At 37.8% G+C, this 18,595-nt stretch overlaps 1 protein-coding gene across 2 annotated transcripts in view; it reads right to left on the reverse strand.

The window, feature by feature from the left end:
• Positions 1–18,595, reverse strand: part of FBXL7 (F-box and leucine rich repeat protein 7) — a 186,666-nt gene that overhangs the window by 97,287 nt on the left and 70,784 nt on the right. The window contains exon 1 of one of the 2 annotated variants that reach the window (XM_065628816.1): positions 1,595–1,629. The exons of the other annotated variant lie outside the window; for it this stretch is intronic. The gene's annotated coding sequence lies outside the window, so the exon portion shown is untranslated. Of the gene's footprint in view, positions 1–1,594; positions 1,630–18,595 lie in introns of those variants that run through there. 2 annotated transcript variants of the gene reach the window in all.

Here is an 18,595-nt window from a genome sequence, read left to right on the forward strand (position 1 = left end):
AATATTAATATTAATATTAATTGAAAGCGAGTTAAATACAGCCATGTATTTCAACTCCACCATATCTCCAACCATACAATTTCATTATTTTATCTCTGCAAGTTACATTGTCATGATGGGCGAATATGTGCTAGTGAGATGTTAACTACCCTACAAATGATTTAAGATTACTGAAATTATTTATCTTCGGCTTTTTTCCTAACACAAAAGCAATTGGGAAAGACGTGCATATCTTGGTATGTTCTTGACCCAACATCCTGTGACACACAAGGTTATCTTTCTGGCATATATTTCTATGTTCTTATGATCATTTGACCTGCCCTTCAGGTCAGAGTGATATATCAAGTGGATGGCATTTTTGCTGGTGTTTCAATGTATTAATATGCTACTTTTCCCCCTGTAGAATGGATCAAATGACTATGGCGTTTTTCTGGAAAACATAAGAAAAATATCCTCAGTAAAAACCCACACAAACATTAAATAAACAAAAGAGTAAAGCTTAGAAGCAGCTCTCCATTTTACCTAAAAAAACCAACCAAACAAAAAAACCTCCAAACAAACAAACAAAAAACCCCACCAAAAACAGAGAAAGAAAAAAGATAAGTATAAGGGTCTGGCATGCAGTAAAGCAAAAATAATCTTTCCCTCATTTCAGATTTCAGTGAGTTGCACATTTCCAGACAGCTGTTCTGTTTCAAACAAACAGGCAAAGCCTGCCTCTGCATATGAAGGCTTTTCTACTAATATGGTTTTGGCTAGTTACGGGTAATCTGCCATGGAGTACCTATATCCATATATCCTATATCCTAAAGAACTAGAATTACATCTCCCATTACCCTAAAAGAAAATCAACAACAAGAAACCCACACAACACACCACACAACCAACAAAAAACAAACACCACAACCCAAAAAACCTTGCCACACAAAGAAACCAACAAACCACAAACCAAAAATAAACTATTAGGAAACAAATTCATATTTTAAGTAAAAAATGCTTAAGGGTAGCTTCATTGCGATGGCATAGTATTGTTCCTCAAGAGCCTTGTCTTGCAATGAAATTTTCTCTTGTCTTGCAGATCTGATTTCCAGTTGCTAGATAAATTGCAAAAATTAGTCCCATGGAGTTCTGGGTAATTCGCTCGGCTCCCACTGTTCTTCCAGCCCTTCCAAGACTGCAGCCATTCCAAGGCAAGCAGAAAAACCCAAGCATATTTGCCATTTGATGTACTATGTAAGCAAATAACATGTCTTTCTTCTGGAAAGAGATATAAGTCTGACAACTGCATACGGGAGATTTGCCTTACTTCATGCTGTTTAATTTATTTCAGACCTGTAAAGCTAAATGACTTAATCAGACTCAGCAGCTGACCACTGTGATTTGATGACCACATATGGCCAAACTCTGAGGGGAAAAAGCTGGCTGGAGTTAGTGTGGCAGCCAGAACCGCTACATGCACAAACAACAGGTGAGAATACGATATCATCTGGTTACCCAAGACAGGCAGCTGCAGACAGAAAAAAAAACAAGCCAGCTGCTTGTAGTTGGTAGTGTTGACTGTTAGAAAACTAGTTTTCCTTACGGACTTACGTACTTGCAACAGATATCCCCAGGAAGATGTCTGGAAAGGCACATAGGGATCTTAATTCCCTTTGAAAACAAAATTGCATAGTAATTCATCTTATTTGTAACAGATTCTCATTTTTATTAAAAGAACAAACAAACAAAAAACCAAACCAAAACAACAACAATCACTACAAAAAAAACCCACAACATGAACATGGAGTTCCCATCAAAATTCAACTAAGAGATTTGAATGGAAAACTGCTAATTACGTTTAATTCATAGCATCTTGGGACTAGATACTGGCCACTCAAACAGCACAGAAGAACATGGTACTTGACACAGATGCCAGCTGAATGCTGCCACCAGACAGTGAACTTGGGAATTCAGATAAAATCTGTGCTTTAAGACTTGAAATCTGCATTTGTTTTGGACAGCAAAGAAGAACTCTCCATTAAAAATGCAGGCTACTAGTCAGAAAAACTGTTCATATAGAACAAAAGGAGCCGTAGCTGACTAGTGGGAGAGTTACAAAGTTACTGATGTCTGAGAAAGAGAAAGCAGTTTCAATATAGAAAACAAACAGCTGAAAAATTACAGTAAGACTTTTTATATTACATTTACCAGAACCAACTCTCCAATATTGAATTACAGATCTATAATTTTCTTTTCCTAAAGAGTGAAAGAAAATACAGAATGAGCAAGAGATTTTAAAAGATTCACCAAAGGGGTTTGAAACAACAAATAACAACAGAGAGTGAACAAATGGCTTAAATATGGTAATGTGCTGGACAGATAATTTTTTTGTCAACCATGAAGTATAATTTGACATGAATGTTATTTCTGGCAGTGAGCATCCATAAATAGCATCATCAAGAGCATGCTAGCATGCCAGAAAAAGCCATTGCCAACTAAGCTAATTCAGCCCTTTCTTCTTCCCCCTTTCCCTCACTATATTCAACATGTAACACAGTGCTGAATTTTAACCAGCAGCAACATACTTGGAGACAGCCTTCCTGAGACCTCCTGAAGCACAGGGCAAGTCAAAAATCTGAAGTCTATCAGAAACAAAACTCATATATCGCACCCTTTGGGTGAGACAGACACATGCAATTTATTTCGATTTCATCCATCCTGCCCCATGGCTCCTTCTCCCATCTTATACAGCAACATTAATACAGATCTTGAGATTTCATTACAACTACAGTGCCACAAAAGAGCAGCTGCAGAATTAGACCAGCCTCACCTGGACCAGATTTAGAATTACGGGCAACAGAACAGAATCGGTATACCTCACACAGAAATCAAACACACTCCTTAAAGACCATGGAGCTCAAAAAGAAGAGTGGGAACCTTTTCTTCCAGTTTGCCTTCCGTATTTCTAGGATAGTCTGTATAGATATGCCAGACTGATTTAGGTTTTGATGGTTTAAAACCGAGAGGGAAGTTTTTCTAGGATAAATAAAAATGGGTGTACTGAGGGTTAGAACAAAACATATTTCCATATTTGAGAATAGTAGGTGCTTTTTAAAACATGAGTTAATTCCACACACAAGCAGCACAACTAGGTTAAAATTTTCAAAGCAATCTCAAATCATTAAATAGCTAAATTCTGTAATAAAACAAGCCCTTAGGTGAATTATTGTCATCATCAAATGTTTAAACAGATTGATTTCTAGCTTAATGATATTTTTATAACATTTAACTAACAGGCAAAAAATTTTAAGTGATGTTTGTATGCTTTAGTTTACAAATATATGTCAAGGACTTAACTTTTGGCATAGAGAAGCGAACCAAATACTTTGAAACCCAATGTCAAGGCTAGGAGCTGACCAATCTAAATGTATTCAAGTGGAAATAAACTGGCACTGTAGGAGTTAATTTGCTTTTTGTTGCATTTGTTACAGAGGAAAAAGAAAGGGTATGGGCTTTGGGCTACATTCACCTGCACTTCTGGCTGAGGAGCCAATACTGCAGGGAAATATTTCAGCCTAAGGAAACCATTGATCATAACAATATTTGTTCGGTCATAAAAGTCTGATTATACTGCAACAAGCCTGTTCTAAATCAACACTAAGTGTTGGGTTTTAATACTGTGTATGCAGCAAATATACTCACTAAGAATTATGATCTACTTTGTTTGTGCTCATTTTGAATGCTTTTCTCTTCAGATGATTTACAGTTTTATTTTCTCTCTCAAGGCTCGGTTCCTAGAATTCTCAAACTATTCCAACTCAACCACTTTCAGACCATGCATTAGATGTTTCATTAATTTTGTGATCTTACAGTGCCCAATCAGCATTCCTATCACTGACTCATTTTCACGTGGCAATCAAGTTTTGTCCAGTAACTATTTCACCCCAAAACTGAGGTCTATATTGTGTGTATCAGGCAACTTGCCAGCATGTGTGTTGTCACCAAGTAGGCATCTGGTTTTACAGTATCCTCCCAGGGGCCACTTTAAGACTTGTTTGGAGATTCCAACCTTTAGTCATGCTTAGTCCTGCAGTCCTCAACCATCCAGTCTCCTTGAAATCTCCCATCAGTTGGACAATACCAGCAGTGCAGGTAATAACTCCGTCTTCCCTCACATTTCCACCTGATTTATGTAAAATATCTCCTGCCTAAAGGCAGCGTTGCAAAACCAACTCCTCCTGGAGTCAGGAAGGACTTGGAAACAAAATGCACACACAACCTGTGAGAGATTGAATCAGAACACATTAGTTGCATCCAAGTCACACTGAAACCTGTCCATTCTTCCTAGCAGAGAGGCAAGGCATTTACAGAGGACTCTTAAGAAGCCCAAGTACCATGCTCCAAGTCTGTGAGAGGCCAGTCTCCATGGACCAGAAAGACTGCTCTCAGTAATATTGCTCAGTAAATAGAACCAGAAAGACCACCACCTTCAAAGTAACACTGAAAGAGGGTTCCACAGTACTGTTGTGTTAACTGGCTATCACAACTGACCAGTTTGAAAGAGGATCACTTAAATGTTTGCACGTATATCACAGGTTCTTTAGGGAGACAAAGACTTGCTAGAATCACAATTCTTTTTTTCTTGCAAACTTTTCATCATTACATTATACCCACTTTGTATAAATGCAGATAACTCCATTAGATAGAAGGGGGGGTGTGTGTGTATACGGTCACTACATAGCCTACAGATAAAGAAATACACTAGCAGTGCACTGCTCAGCCACTTCAAAACACAGAAAACAAACTGCATCAGCTGATGAACACAGACTAGTATCACTGTACACAAAAAGCAGCGCTTGACTTAGAATATCAGGTCTAGTACATTTTAAAAGGCTAACGCTTACAAGTGTCCAAAACCAAAATATACTGTACATTCTTTTAGGTATTGGATGGCTGCAAGAGACCAATAAACCAACATCTCATTGGGAAATTCCTGGATTAACAAAGTAGTGTACACAGACTGCTCTTGTGGCCACCCATTGACTGTAATGCCTCTGAGAATAAGTTATATACCATTGTTAAACAAATCACAGCTCATTACTGAGTCATACAATTCGCCTTCATAAGAAACAAAAATGTCATGTACTAGGAAGAATAAATCTCTCTGCCTAACAGTACTTTGCTTCTGCACTACTGTATTTATCACTCATGGTTCCCATCTAATATTTATCTCATACAGTTATGAAATTCATTGCCAATGTTTAGATATGTCTTAATTCTTACAGAGTGAGTGCCATCACCCTGAGGATAAGGGTCATGTTTCGTGCTCAAATCAAAGCAATGCCTTGGAAGGCCAGAGTTAAACAGAGATAAAATGAACAAAATCGAACCAAATAACTTCATGTATTGGTGATCAGCCAATAGTCTGCCAGCTGTGCTATGGGAAGAAAATAAGTTATTTGCCAAGTTTTGAGCAGGTATGCACTCTCAACATGAAGAACCAAGACTCTTGAAGCCAGAGGATTATGTTTAGATAGCTTCCATACTACTGACACCAAAGTACATTTTCTCAGGCAGACTATATATGGTCAGAGAGCACTATCTGGCTGATGCACATGTAGAAACACAGGTCTCCACATTAAGACAAAGAGTTTTTGTTAAAAGCAACACTCACCGAAACCAATGCATTTACAGGCACACTTAATTCCAAGTAGGATTGAACCCTACATGACAGGTCTTTGTGGGGTTAGCATCTTGTACAGCAATTTCTATAAAACTTTGAACAATCCACTGCAAACAGGGGGTAAGAAAGGAGTTCATAACTTCCAGATGATCTCAGAGAAACAACAACAGCCATAGTCATTAAACTTTTCTTTCATGTTTCCACAACAGCTAATCCTGCCAAAATAACCCCAATGATTTTGGAATGTTTCCTTTTTCTAAACTTCCACGTGAAGGATAACTTAAGATACTGCCTTTTGCACCAATTGTACTGACAGACCTCCTCACAAATCCATGGACCAATATTTTGAACACCCCCAGAACAAAACCTGTGTCATACCAATAGCTAGAAATCAGACAAGCAATATTTTTGACATTATAGTGAGTCATGTTTGGCAGAAACGTTGTTTAAAGACAATATTCCACGCATATTGTTTTAATCTTGATCCAAAATAAGAGTTTAGCTTATTAATAAATTAGATTTTAAATTCTTTCTTCTACTTCAAACACATAGATTTCATTTCTTATCAAGCTAAGACTCTACTGGCATCTGCTGTCATATTCAGAAAAACCATCTATTGTGCTGTGTACCATACAAGAAAAGCATCAATGGTAATAATCCAAACAACTTGCTACTGTGCTTTTAGAAAACACATAATCTTAACTTCACACCATGACAGACAACGACAGGTTCCAAGCTAAGCCACACTTCAAACATTTTACATTCAGTATTTCACTTATTCAAACAATATTGTTCATTTGAACTAAAACTATTTTCTAGTTGTACAACTAAGACATGACTTCAAAGCTTTCTTATGTAAAGCCCCGAGTCTGAGTTGGGAGTCTTCACGTACAAGACCTGTTTTGAAACCTAGCGTGTAGACAAGTGCTCAGGAATAAAATCTGTCATAAAAGATATTTTTGCAAAGTAATTTTATATTATTGGAATTCTTTGGCTTTTCATCCTACATTCATCTACAGTTGTGTTCAATCTGATGCATATGAGCATTCCCATTACACTTTGTCACAGTTTCTAGTGAAACATGGCAGTTTCCAGTGGTTCAAGAGCCACATCAGTCAACTATAATTATCATTTAAATCTGCACTCAAATAATAACATGATGTTACTTAAGTATTTCAAAAGATATCTTAAAACAAGACTTCTTAACCAGAAGAAAATATCCCCACTTTTCATGAGCAATTTCCATTAGAAACCCTCACTGATGAACAAATTAATTTCTTCAAAGAATAGAAAAAAATTCTCAAATTTCAGACTCCAAATTGAGCTAAAACCCCAGAGCTAAACTGCAGGTTTTAGTTGATAATCCACCACAAACATGTCTCATAATTTTCACTCAGAATATTATCTTGAGAGAGATTTGAGAGAGAGAACTGATAGCTTCCAGACCACAAAGCACTTGACTCTGAAGAACCTACCGATCTGTCAAATCTCTTAAGTCTCCTCTAGGAAAGACGCAAGAACAGAACAGCTTATTGTTCCATGTCAAAGCTGCTCAAAATTCTTACTTTTCCTGGCACGCATGTTTCCTCCTTAGTTACACTCATGGATCTGAATCTAATCTGAATAGGAAGCACAACCCAAGTTGACAATGTAATTGCTTAATTATTGCAGTCTGCTCACCTTCCAAAACAAATTAGTCCAAAAGAAATCAGAGGAAAACAGAAAGCAACTGATTGTGTCTCACGAGCCAGAGCATGGAAAACAGTGGAATAACACAAACAGGATTACGATCAAAAGATATTTTTCTAGAAATATCAACCAGTGCCATAGAATTTGTCAAAAGTTAAAAAGAAAAAAAGAACTTTCAGATTAGCATATGGTAGTTTGTGGTCATGTCTTCATTTCCCCTCCATCTTACTCTGTGGCAATGTTGGTCTGGTAAAGCTTTAGCAACCACAGATATGTACCTTTTAGAACAAATGGTGTAAATATAACTATTTTAATAGTCACTACTGGTCTCCTACAATTCTTTGACCACAGCAGAACACATTGGGAGCAATATCTTTAGTTTCATCCTGAAAGAGAAACTCCATCCAACCACCGCTGCCCACCAAGGCTGAACCCAGGCCAAATGGGAATGCAATTCTTTTGTGCCAGGTGCCTCAGGGAAAACGCACTGCAGCTACTCACCGTTTTTGGCTGGGCTAAGTTTGAACTGCTGTTTTAAAAAAAAAGCTGACAAAAAAAAGGCAGTAGTTTCCCCCATTTCTTCAAGTTAAACAAGGAATATAAGCTCCTATATTAATTACTTGACTCCTTATGCTTTAATGTGCAGGACCACAATGCAAAGGTGTCTTGCTTATTTCTCTCTCCTCCCAGGATGTAGAGGGCATTACTTGCAGTAATATTCTTTTGAAGTGTTGTTGTTTACAGAACCATTCTCATTTAATATTGTATTCAAACTTTCCGAAAAGAGAAACCATGCCGAGGAATTCTGCATTCTCTTGCCACACACAGCACATAGAATTAAGCTTTTTGAACTGTCAAGTCTGTGAACTAAACCTGTCTGAACATGAAAATGAATTTGGTTTTTATTGTACATCACCTTCAGGAAAGGCCAAGTAAGCTAACGTTATACTCCAAGTGCTTCTGCAACTCCTTTGAAAGCAATAGTCTTTGGCTCCCTATTGAATACATTTCTGCTGACATTTTTTTCCTTTGACTAGTATAATAAAAAACTTGGTAGCATATGCCTGAGTAAAGCATCTTTCACAAAATACTTTCACTAAGCCAAACTTTGGCATAAAACAAGTTATTTTTGAAAAACAGAGTTGTCTTGCTTTAAAGCAAAGTCACTACCGACACCACCACCCAGTGACAGGCACAGGGCATAATACCCACCTGTTCTGCTTTGGAACAGCCCCTACATCAAAACAATTCCATCCTTGTTGCCCAGAATGATCACAAAACCAAGGTAACACTGGACCACCTCACTCAAAGCCCATCCTCCCACGTGGGACAGCAGATTTCCACACTGTGGTGGAACAGGTGTGGAACAGTGAACGGCAAACACCGCTCTTCTCAGAGCAGGGTGCTCAGTGGAGGTCTCAGACTGAATCAGACCCACTTCTGTGGGGGTGGGGGAAGTTGAAGAAACCAGGCAAATGGTGCTCTGACCTTTGCTCTTAAAGAAAACAGAAAAAAAACCCACAGAGGCCTGAAACTCTTACTGGGTGGCACATATAGCCCCTTTACACAAAGTCTGGTTTTCTCCTTCAGTAACGGTTGACCAGTCAGAGAATGCAACATGCCAACAAGAAGTTTTATTGTCCAGCTATTTGATACTGCACACTCACTGGAGGCTTCCACTCTGGTTACCGAGTCACACTTTGTTGGGTTACAAGATGTTTCTGTAAAATATCTGACTGTACTTGGAAAAAAGCCTGAATGAACAGTAGTTGTCCTTGTCACAGACAGAGGGCACCCTGAATAAATGTCAGGCTGCTTTTTAGGAAAAGTGGGAGATATGAAATGAACCTGATTGGCAGTGTTCTGAAACATCCCATCTTCTGATAGACTGGCAGTTCTCACACACAGCAAACCTCTCCGAGCACTCTGCAGTCAGCCAGACCTGAGATAATTTGTGTTGCTAGATTATGTCAGTGTAACCAATAAAAGAACTTTATTTGAGGCTTGTGTTTACATACAGCCCCTAAGGTATTTCTTTTTTAAGAATTTGCTCACAAATGGCATCAGCACACTTCAGTATTAACATCAAGAGCTTCATTTTCAAGTAGAGCTTCTCTGACCTGACCTAATAAAATAACTCATCCATGAATGCAAGCAATATTTATGGACTCTCTGTGCGATCTTAAAACAAGAATCATTATTTTTCCATATCTACAAAACAAAACTGATATATGTTTTAAATACTTAAATACATCCTCCTTTTTCTTTGCAGGAAAATCCTGTTATTTTCACAGCTGAAAGCAATAACTTCTAAACGGGAAAACATTTCCCAATGAGAATCTTCTGATTATCAACAAGATGCTCAATTGTTGTTTGGTTTTTGTTTGTTCCCCTCCAAATGACCATCTGCAAAGAGGGTGAAAATTCAGACAGCGTGAGGACACACACTTACAGGAAAGTAGCTCTTCAAAGCATCTGTGATTTGTGCAAAAAGCACCATTAATACAGTTCACATTTAGCATTGCAAGCATGCTCTTTTATGCCTAGGATAGGAAAAACACTTTTCTCCTAGCACTTGGGAGAGGAACGTGAACATCTTTCAAAGTCTTATCTATTGAGTAATAGCGACAATTATACTGTTCTTAATAAAAGTCACAGACCAGAGGCTAGTTCCTGCAAGAACAATCCTACCCCCACATTTCCTTAAAGGCTGAATTCTGCTAAATGAAAAGAGTAGTGCTGGTTTTCTACAGGCTTTTCTCCTCTGCTGGTCCCAAAGCTGTTCTTAAGCAACCACCAAGTGGTAATCATACAGCCAAAGATTACCTAGAATAAGCCAAATCTCTGTTCACAAACCTTGTGCCTACACAGATGTAAATATTCTGAACTCCATAACAGAACAATTGCAAAGGATTCCTGCACTAGTCTAATACTGAAAAGCTTGAATAATGTGGACAACAGTTATCAGAAGAAAAGTCTCAAAAGATGGAAACATGTTTGGTTGAGAGCAGAATATAATAAAATATAGGTCAGTTAATATCATGGGAAAAGCAGAATATGTGCAGCTCTTCAGAAAATAGGAGGTTACATTAAGTATAGCCCTCTTCTCTGCTTGGCATTTCACCACAATGCAATGACTGCTTTTTCAGCTGCTAGTAGGACTTAAATTAGATTTTCCTAAATTGAACAGAATGATAGCAAACTAAATTCAGGTAACAGCCTAAGTAACCATAAAGTGTTGCTTTTCCATTAGATGTCACGGAAGAACACAATCCCATTTTCACACAAGGTGTTCCAGGCACAACTTTCCAAGTGCAGCTAGCTAGAAAACCAGGATGGGTTGTTACTCCTTCCTTTCTAGGAGCAATTGAGGAAATGAGTTAAAGGATTCCCCCATTAGAATACATCATGGCAAGTTGGTGGACTAAGTCCCTGTGTCTAAGTTTGAGAGGTAATAATCTCAAAACCAGCAGGATAGATCATAACTAAGAAAAATGCAGTAAAAGAAAATGCAGCACACTATTTTTTATGTCAGTATAATTTTATGGGTAACACTACCATCTACAAGTCATGCCTGGCCGAAGTGTTTTGGTGTTTTTATCTCTTTTTCCTGATGGCTATAAAATGGTTCCTGTACAAGAATATATATTATTTTAGGTTAACAGAAGGAAAAGTAATGTTTCTGGACTAATAACTATGGTACAGTCCTTATCAGATCAGAATTCCTTTCTAACAAGTGCAGCCTTCACAGAAGAAACTGTCAGAAGAGCAGGATGTGTAACCAGAGTTGAAAACAAGTCAGGAGTTGCTGTTCCCGAGAAAGTCTCATTTCTTGGCTTTACCTGAAAACAAATCTACCAATAATGAATTTGACAAAGTGGATTCTTAAGACATTGACACACACTTCCAGGCCATTAACTAGGCTCATGGATTCAGTTTTACAGACAAAAGAGGGTGTTTCAAAAGCTTAACCACAACCACTTCTTCTCAATATCCCTGTTACAGAGAAAAGTGCACCCATTTCAAAATCATATCTGTGACAAGTGACCCCAAAGAAAAGGAATATATTCACATTGGATGTGAATTGTCTCCACAGCTGGTACAAGGATACAATATTGCTGGAGGCAGAACAGCTATGGACATGGAATTTTTCATTGTGGCCATGAAAGTGGCATGTGTTTACGTGGAGGATGCTGAACATCACTGGGAAAAAGAAACCAAAAATCTTGTATTCTTTTTTTTAAAATGAAATTGCTTCATTTATTCTTGCATTTAGCACTTGTGTATTGAGGTTTTGGTCTGAACAACGTGCAATATATTAAAACATTTAAAATTCTTTGTGAGCAATACCATGCACCTGACATTTCATATAAATTAGCGAAGGGTGCTAAGAGCATAGGTAGTGCTAACTCATCACTTCTCATTTTTCTCAGGAATTAAAAGAGAGTATCTCCTCCTGTGCTAAAAAGGGAAGAGAGCTTCATGTTTCACTTGCTCCCTTTCCTTATCTGACAAAGACGAGTTGTCACCAGTGGAACCGTCAATAATTGCAACATGTTTGAACACACAAACCTATTGACTGAAGCAGGACTTCAGTATTAATCAGTGTAATAAAATCTGACCAGAGGTGTTCAGATGTTTTACTCTGATTTCATTATTTTTCCAATGTTGGCTGTGCACTATCTTGTATCCTAACTTTAGAGTTTCCCTGTATTCCTATTTTGATGCCATTAGGATCTGAAGAAACCATCTGAAGATGGCTTTGTGTTTGAGAGAGAGCAGGAGGCTGGATGTGTATGTACATATATTCACATGTGTGGGGTTTTTTAAGAATTGGGCCCTCTACACATTTTCCACTCTGAAAGAGGTCTCGTTGGTCGTAGTGGGTTAGTGCTCCATTTACAGATAAAGAAACTTGCCCTTCTTGAGAACATGTTCTTTACTTTCCTACATGGGCTTACAAGGAAGCAGAAAAGGCCCAGGTACCAACTTATTTGCAGGTACAGGACTCTTGGCTCAATGTAAAATATGGAAATGCTGTCCTGTGCAAATGCAAACCTGTTCAGTAGTATGAGGGTCAGCTGTTGTGTAGGAATACCTGACTTTATGGTTATGTCTTTGGGTGGGGCATAGTCCATCAGCACTCTTGTCTACTGAAAGGTGTTTCTTGCTGGTGCATGTGTAAGTGTACCACTGTGTTCACGCCACAAAATATACGGCTAGGTATCCACTGGCAAACATGTTTGCCTTTTTAGCGTGCAGGGAAAAAAAAATGAGTGATGATCACCTTCAGGACACAGGAATATGAAGCTGAAGACAATGGAGCTGCTTCTGCTGAGTTCCAAAACCCTATAGAGAATTTGTTATAGAATGGAGTGGAGGAGGCTTGCTTGCAATTCTCCCGAAGTCCAGCTTTTGTCCTAACTCAGTTAGGATGTGTCCTCTGGCTAGTAACCTGCTTGTAAATATGTTGGAATTAATTCCACTGGAACCTGCACAGAGTACTGAGGGTGGGGAAGACCATTACTAACTGTGTAAAAACTACTGAGTGGTTCCACATGTTGAATTTCCTTCCCCTTGTCATTCACATCACCACCAAACATTCTCTCTGGCAAGCACACCCCCACTTTCAGGTATTTAGGCTTGGTGTCGAGTTCTCTGTCTTCATCTCCTTGCCTGTATTTCCACCCCCACTCCCTTCCCACCCCACCTTAAATCTCATATGCTTACTCTACTTAGTTGTGCCCTTTTGAATCCTCAAAACTCCAAACTTGATTTATTCTTGTCTGCATTCCATTTCATACCCATAGAAATTAATTTAATTTCCTGTGCATACCTACCTCCCCCCGCCTTTTTTTTTTTACTTCCCCCAGTCTGCAACTTTGTGCTGTTTCTCATTTTCCTTTGCTGTGAGGCTTTGAGAAAATGTATGAAGTAGAAGGGGCTTAATCCCTGTAACTATTACTCCCCCTCTACCCCGTAAAACAATCCTTCTTTAACACTTAAACAGTTAACTGTGATATAACATTCAAGGGTCCTTTATAACTTTTAAAGTCAAAATTTAGTTCCTGCTGATGCTTGAGCAGAGGGAGTCTTTCCTCTGTGGCATTGCTGCTACTTGACTCTCTATTAATTTTTCTTTTTGTGCAAGAATTTGTGAAGCTATGTAGAGCCAGATTTCTTGGCAAGGGGAAGCATAGTGTTACTTCACCACCATGGTTCTACTTGGTTTCTTTTAGAGGTGGAAGTTCTGTGGGATTGTATAATATTTTCCAGTGTCCAAATAAAACTGTTACATTTAAGCCTTTATAATACAGGCTTACAAATTTTACATTTGTCTTTTACATTATTTCACTTTTTCTATTTGGCAGGCTACTTAATATAAGCATAAAAACATAGATATTAATGCTGCTATGCCAAACATACATTTTTGTGTATGCAAGAAATGTCTGATTATTTTTGTCTACATGAGTCATGAATATAGTCTAAAGGGAAGACAGTATTATCTAAAGCATCACCGCTGTAGAATAATTCTGCACTTTCTGAACCAATGATTGTGTGTACTGATACTCATGTTGACAAGGGTTAGTCGCAATAAATATATTAAGACATTAGTTACGAGATGAAAAAGCAGCCCTAAAACATTTGAAAAAACACCCATAAAGGTGGAAAGACATGAACTCAGCTTACCACTAACATTGGGGAACAGGGTAAGTCAATGCTTCAGACTTGATAAGCCAAGAGTCAGCTAATTTTCTGCAAGTCACCATCCATCTTAAAGTTGACCAGGTAATTATCGTTATTTCAACATTTCTTCTGCATTGACAATGATTCAGATTGAACCACACATTTATGAAATGAAAATTCTGCACCAGTGTTAAGAAAGCACTGACATGGCTTAGAACCTTAACTCTGTCCACAAGATTCAGCTCTGATATTAATGACTGCATTTCCATTTCATGTAAGTGAAGATCAGAGGAAAACTATTTACTTACAGAGACACAGGTACAACTGAAATACAAATTCTTTTTACTCTAAAGAGACAAGATGTCTTTAGATCCTACACCAAGAATACCAGAGAAAAAAAAACAGCTTTTATCGTAGTATGACCGTATGTTTCTCAGACAGCCTTGGAGACCAAAATTAACAAAGCTAACTCACAGCAACAGTAAATCTGAAGTACAGGTCTCAAGCTTTTAAACCACAGTTCAGGAATTGTATTTCCTGTTTCGTATCTCTGTAAACCTCCAAATTTGGATAAGGCAAGGTTTTTTAGCAGCTACCTCCCTACCCTGAAATCTGACCTGATGCCACGTAAAGTCTCTAACTTGACAGAGGGAAAAAAAAAAAAAAGAAAAAGAAAAAATATCACTGCTCAGTAACTAGATACACTCCTTAACTTTGAGGAAGAAGTTTTCACATTTCATCTAGGAAATGAGAGACTGCAAGAAGAACATAGCAGATCAAACACATGGTTGCATAGAATACACCCACAAAATAGCAAGGAATCACTTAATGTAGTACACAGCAACAGTATGACTATGCTTTGAGGTATTCTCCATGTGAAGGCAAAAGTACAGTTTTCTCACCACAACTTAATGATCAGTAGGGAGAACAAAAACAAACAAACAGAGCAAAACAAAAACAACAAAAACCAACAACCAACCAACAAAAACGACAGAAAAAAACACCAAACCAAAAAAGCCCCATAACAGCAAACACAACCCCAAACAAACCAAATACACAGCTCTGCATTTCTCTCCTCAGATATGTGACTAAACCAATATGTTGTTTGAAGCAGACACATCCTCATTTAAGATTTGCAAGTAGAAGGCCCGATACAGGGTATGGAGCAGACACTGAGATTTCTGTTAACATACAGCAACAGTGCATGTACAGATGCTGACAGGATTAATCTCTCATCATACATAGCCACGAGACGCTGGATCTACTTGGGATGTGCCTTCAATTTTGGATGTTCTGATACAGCTTTGCTTTCCTTTTCAGCTTCCAAGAATCACTTTCCTCCGTGGGTAACCAATTGATCATTTGGAAAAGTCCATCATTCACCTCAGTAATCAATAATTTAAGTCTTTAGAGTTAACAGAACTATCCAAATTTTTAAACTCTTTCCACTTCTGAACTACCAAGAAACATCATTGACCTTGAAATTTGAACTGATTAAATACTTTCCTCCTTTGAGTGCGAATGCACTGCATTCAATCAATTTTTTCCCTGGTTAAAACCAGAATTGCATTCAGAGCCTATGCTAAATGGCTTTTTCATATTTAAGAAATAATCATTCAGCAACTAATTTTGCTTCTTTGGGCTTAGCTTTAACTTTTTAAACCTTCCTTATTTAAAGAGTACATAGTACAAGGAGGAAAGATACACTCACGTTTTTGCCAAAGAAAAGGAATTCCAAATTCAACTCTGCATTCTGCATCTGTATCATAACCCTGATGTAAGCATACTTAGCGAGCCATAAAATTGTTACAGTGTAAAACTTTCTCAGTATATCTCGATACTAATGAATAACACAGTATTTCTGCAGGGGAGAAAAAAAGAAACCTTTTTTCTTTGAGAGATTTTAGCAATCCTTTCTCCCAAAGGACGTTAATTACAACACTACAGAAATAATTACAATAACTAATTACAATAGTACGTTAATTACAATACTACAGAAAATCAAAACTTCGCCTGTATGGATCCTCTCAGCTAGTCTTTTCAGTTACGAAGATTTACTACTTAGTAATTTGAAAGTGTTTCTTATTGATCCTATAGTGAAATTGTATTCAAAAGTAAGTTTTAAACCATTTTGATTTTACTAAGCAAATATCCTTAAGGTCAAATTAGGAGATAGTATAATATATTCAGGATCTCTGCATTTATTTTTTGTGTAAGCTAGGAAAAAAATATATTTATACTTCTAGTACTGGGCTTTTATCCCTGATCTCTCGAGGATAATGTCCTCCAGATAGTTTGGAACACAGTTTTACCACTTTGCAGAGTTTCAAAACTTTGTAACAAAGTATTTAGAATTGAAATACTGGCAGAACCGTATCAACAGTTGCACAAACTCTATGTTTAGGTATAAAATAGTGTATTTATTAGCTTTCATTTATACACAGTTAAAAAGCGTATTGCTATTTTGAATTTATGCATGGCAGAATAAATCAAATAGTTTAACTGTGCAATTTTGATACCTCCAAACACAAAAATGAAACTTCAAATCATGTCTTTTAACTTTATAGAAAGACATGACATTTACATCAATGGTCTTCAAACAAGCCACACAAACAACTAAGATAAAAATATCTTTTGCTCTTCATTAGAGGTTAAGAAAGCTGCCCTTTTATTAAAAAAAAAAATAAGGTAACCATAAATTTATAGGTAACTATACATTCTATTGCACTGTTGTTCCACAATCTTTGAGTTGCTTCCCAATTTAAAGAAAATAATTGGTATTAATAACTGAATCCTGCTTTTGTATATTTTCAGGGATGTGTTTATTCCTAAACTAGTTGTTCCTGAACTATCTGAAATAGCAATAATGTCATGGAGGTGCAATTAAAACAAATGAAAGTGAATTATCTTGTCTTAATTAAGAGTGATAGATAATCTCAGCATTCAGTTTCAGTTGAAGCCATATAGTGATGTGCAACTGAGTCCTCCCTTCTGTCTTTGACTAAGAGTGAGTCCTTTAAAGGAAATATTTGGCATCAGAATTTAACAGGGACAGCTCATTCTTCACAGTCGACTTGATGCTTCACTTTTCAGAAAGAAATTCCCACTTCCTCTCCCCTACAGTGGAGTCCTCACGAGGAATGACACTGGGCATCCAAACACACTACTGTTCCCCCTCCTCCACTCCCCAAACATTACTTGGCACACTTGGTGATAAGTCATTTGCTCATGAACTTTCTGCTAAGAAATCTTAAGCTTTGAGCTTCCACGACTCCAGGACTGTTGGCAGGGGAACAGCAAGGTGGGGAAAGGCTTGTGATGTCCACAACCATCAAGTTTTGCTGGTCAACTGACCATATGGGCCTAAAGCTGACAAATTTAACTTCTTTAATAAAGCTGTAATATACAGCTAGGGAGAGACCATACAGACTATCTAACGAGACAGAATACTGGAATTAAGGGAAAGCATCTCACGCCTACCTATATGTCCTTAGGCAGCTTACTGTAAGCCTAGCTCCTAGGAGACAATTAGTTGAAGAAATAATTACAATGATAAATGTTGTTTAATTTTAGAGACCTCAGGATGAATGGGCAAAGAACCTAAATTTAACTTGTTCGGGTAATAAGTCAAAATAATCCACATTCTTTCTTGGAAAAACTCATGTTTTCCAAACTAGCTTGTGTTCCCATAACTCTAAAAGCAGGCATCCACATTCTGCATGAAACAACGCTGTTGCCGTTGCTTAAATTCTCTTGTTAAATCTCTCCCATTTTATAGCTAATCACATTTTTATAGCAGGCATGAAGCACTCTGCAAGGCCCTTGCTGAGCTGTTCCTGTAAATCAAAACCTTATTCCGCCGTTCTGTTTGCTGGCAGCAGAGCAAGGTTACTTTTACCATTTATGGTTGTAAAACCCGTCCAGCTTTTTCCCCCCTTCAGTTGCTGCCTTTTTTCCACTATTCTTTCCTTCTCTGTTTTGCTCCAAGAAAGATATTCCAAGTTCAGCTAAACAACTTCAGAACTCATCTGTAAGCTTCATATTGTCTTCCAGCACACTTACAACTTCATGAAAACATCTACCAGGACAACAAGTGAAATATTAATACAGTATATAAGTCAAGAGCCCTCTTCCCATGTTAAGTCACATGAAACAAACCAAAGTTGCACAACAACAGCAGCAGCTCAAAAGCCTTTATACTATGTTATCACTATGTGGCCCATACATATACTAGCTCATAAAATAAGGCCCAGATCAGACTGGAGGTGCTTGGGATCACACTTTAACACTCTGGTATAAACACTCAGTCCAATGTATGAGCAAGAAGAAAGAAGCACCACAGTTAAATCTTAAGATTAGACCACCTATAAGCAGCCACCACATTCTAGAACAAAGCAAGCTTAAAAATGGGGGATTGTGGGGGTGGAAATCCCACTTTTAGTTATGCTGTCCATCTGCATGCACCCTCCTGGCACACACGGTATTAAACTGAAACAGGCTCTATTTACAGTGACTACAGACTGAAACACCAGATTCAGTTTTTGCCAGACCTGGTTC

The sequence above is a fragment of the Caloenas nicobarica genome, chromosome 2 (genome assembly GCF_036013445.1).
Source record: "Caloenas nicobarica isolate bCalNic1 chromosome 2, bCalNic1.hap1, whole genome shotgun sequence".
Lineage (NCBI taxonomy): Eukaryota > Metazoa > Chordata > Aves > Columbiformes > Columbidae > Caloenas > Caloenas nicobarica.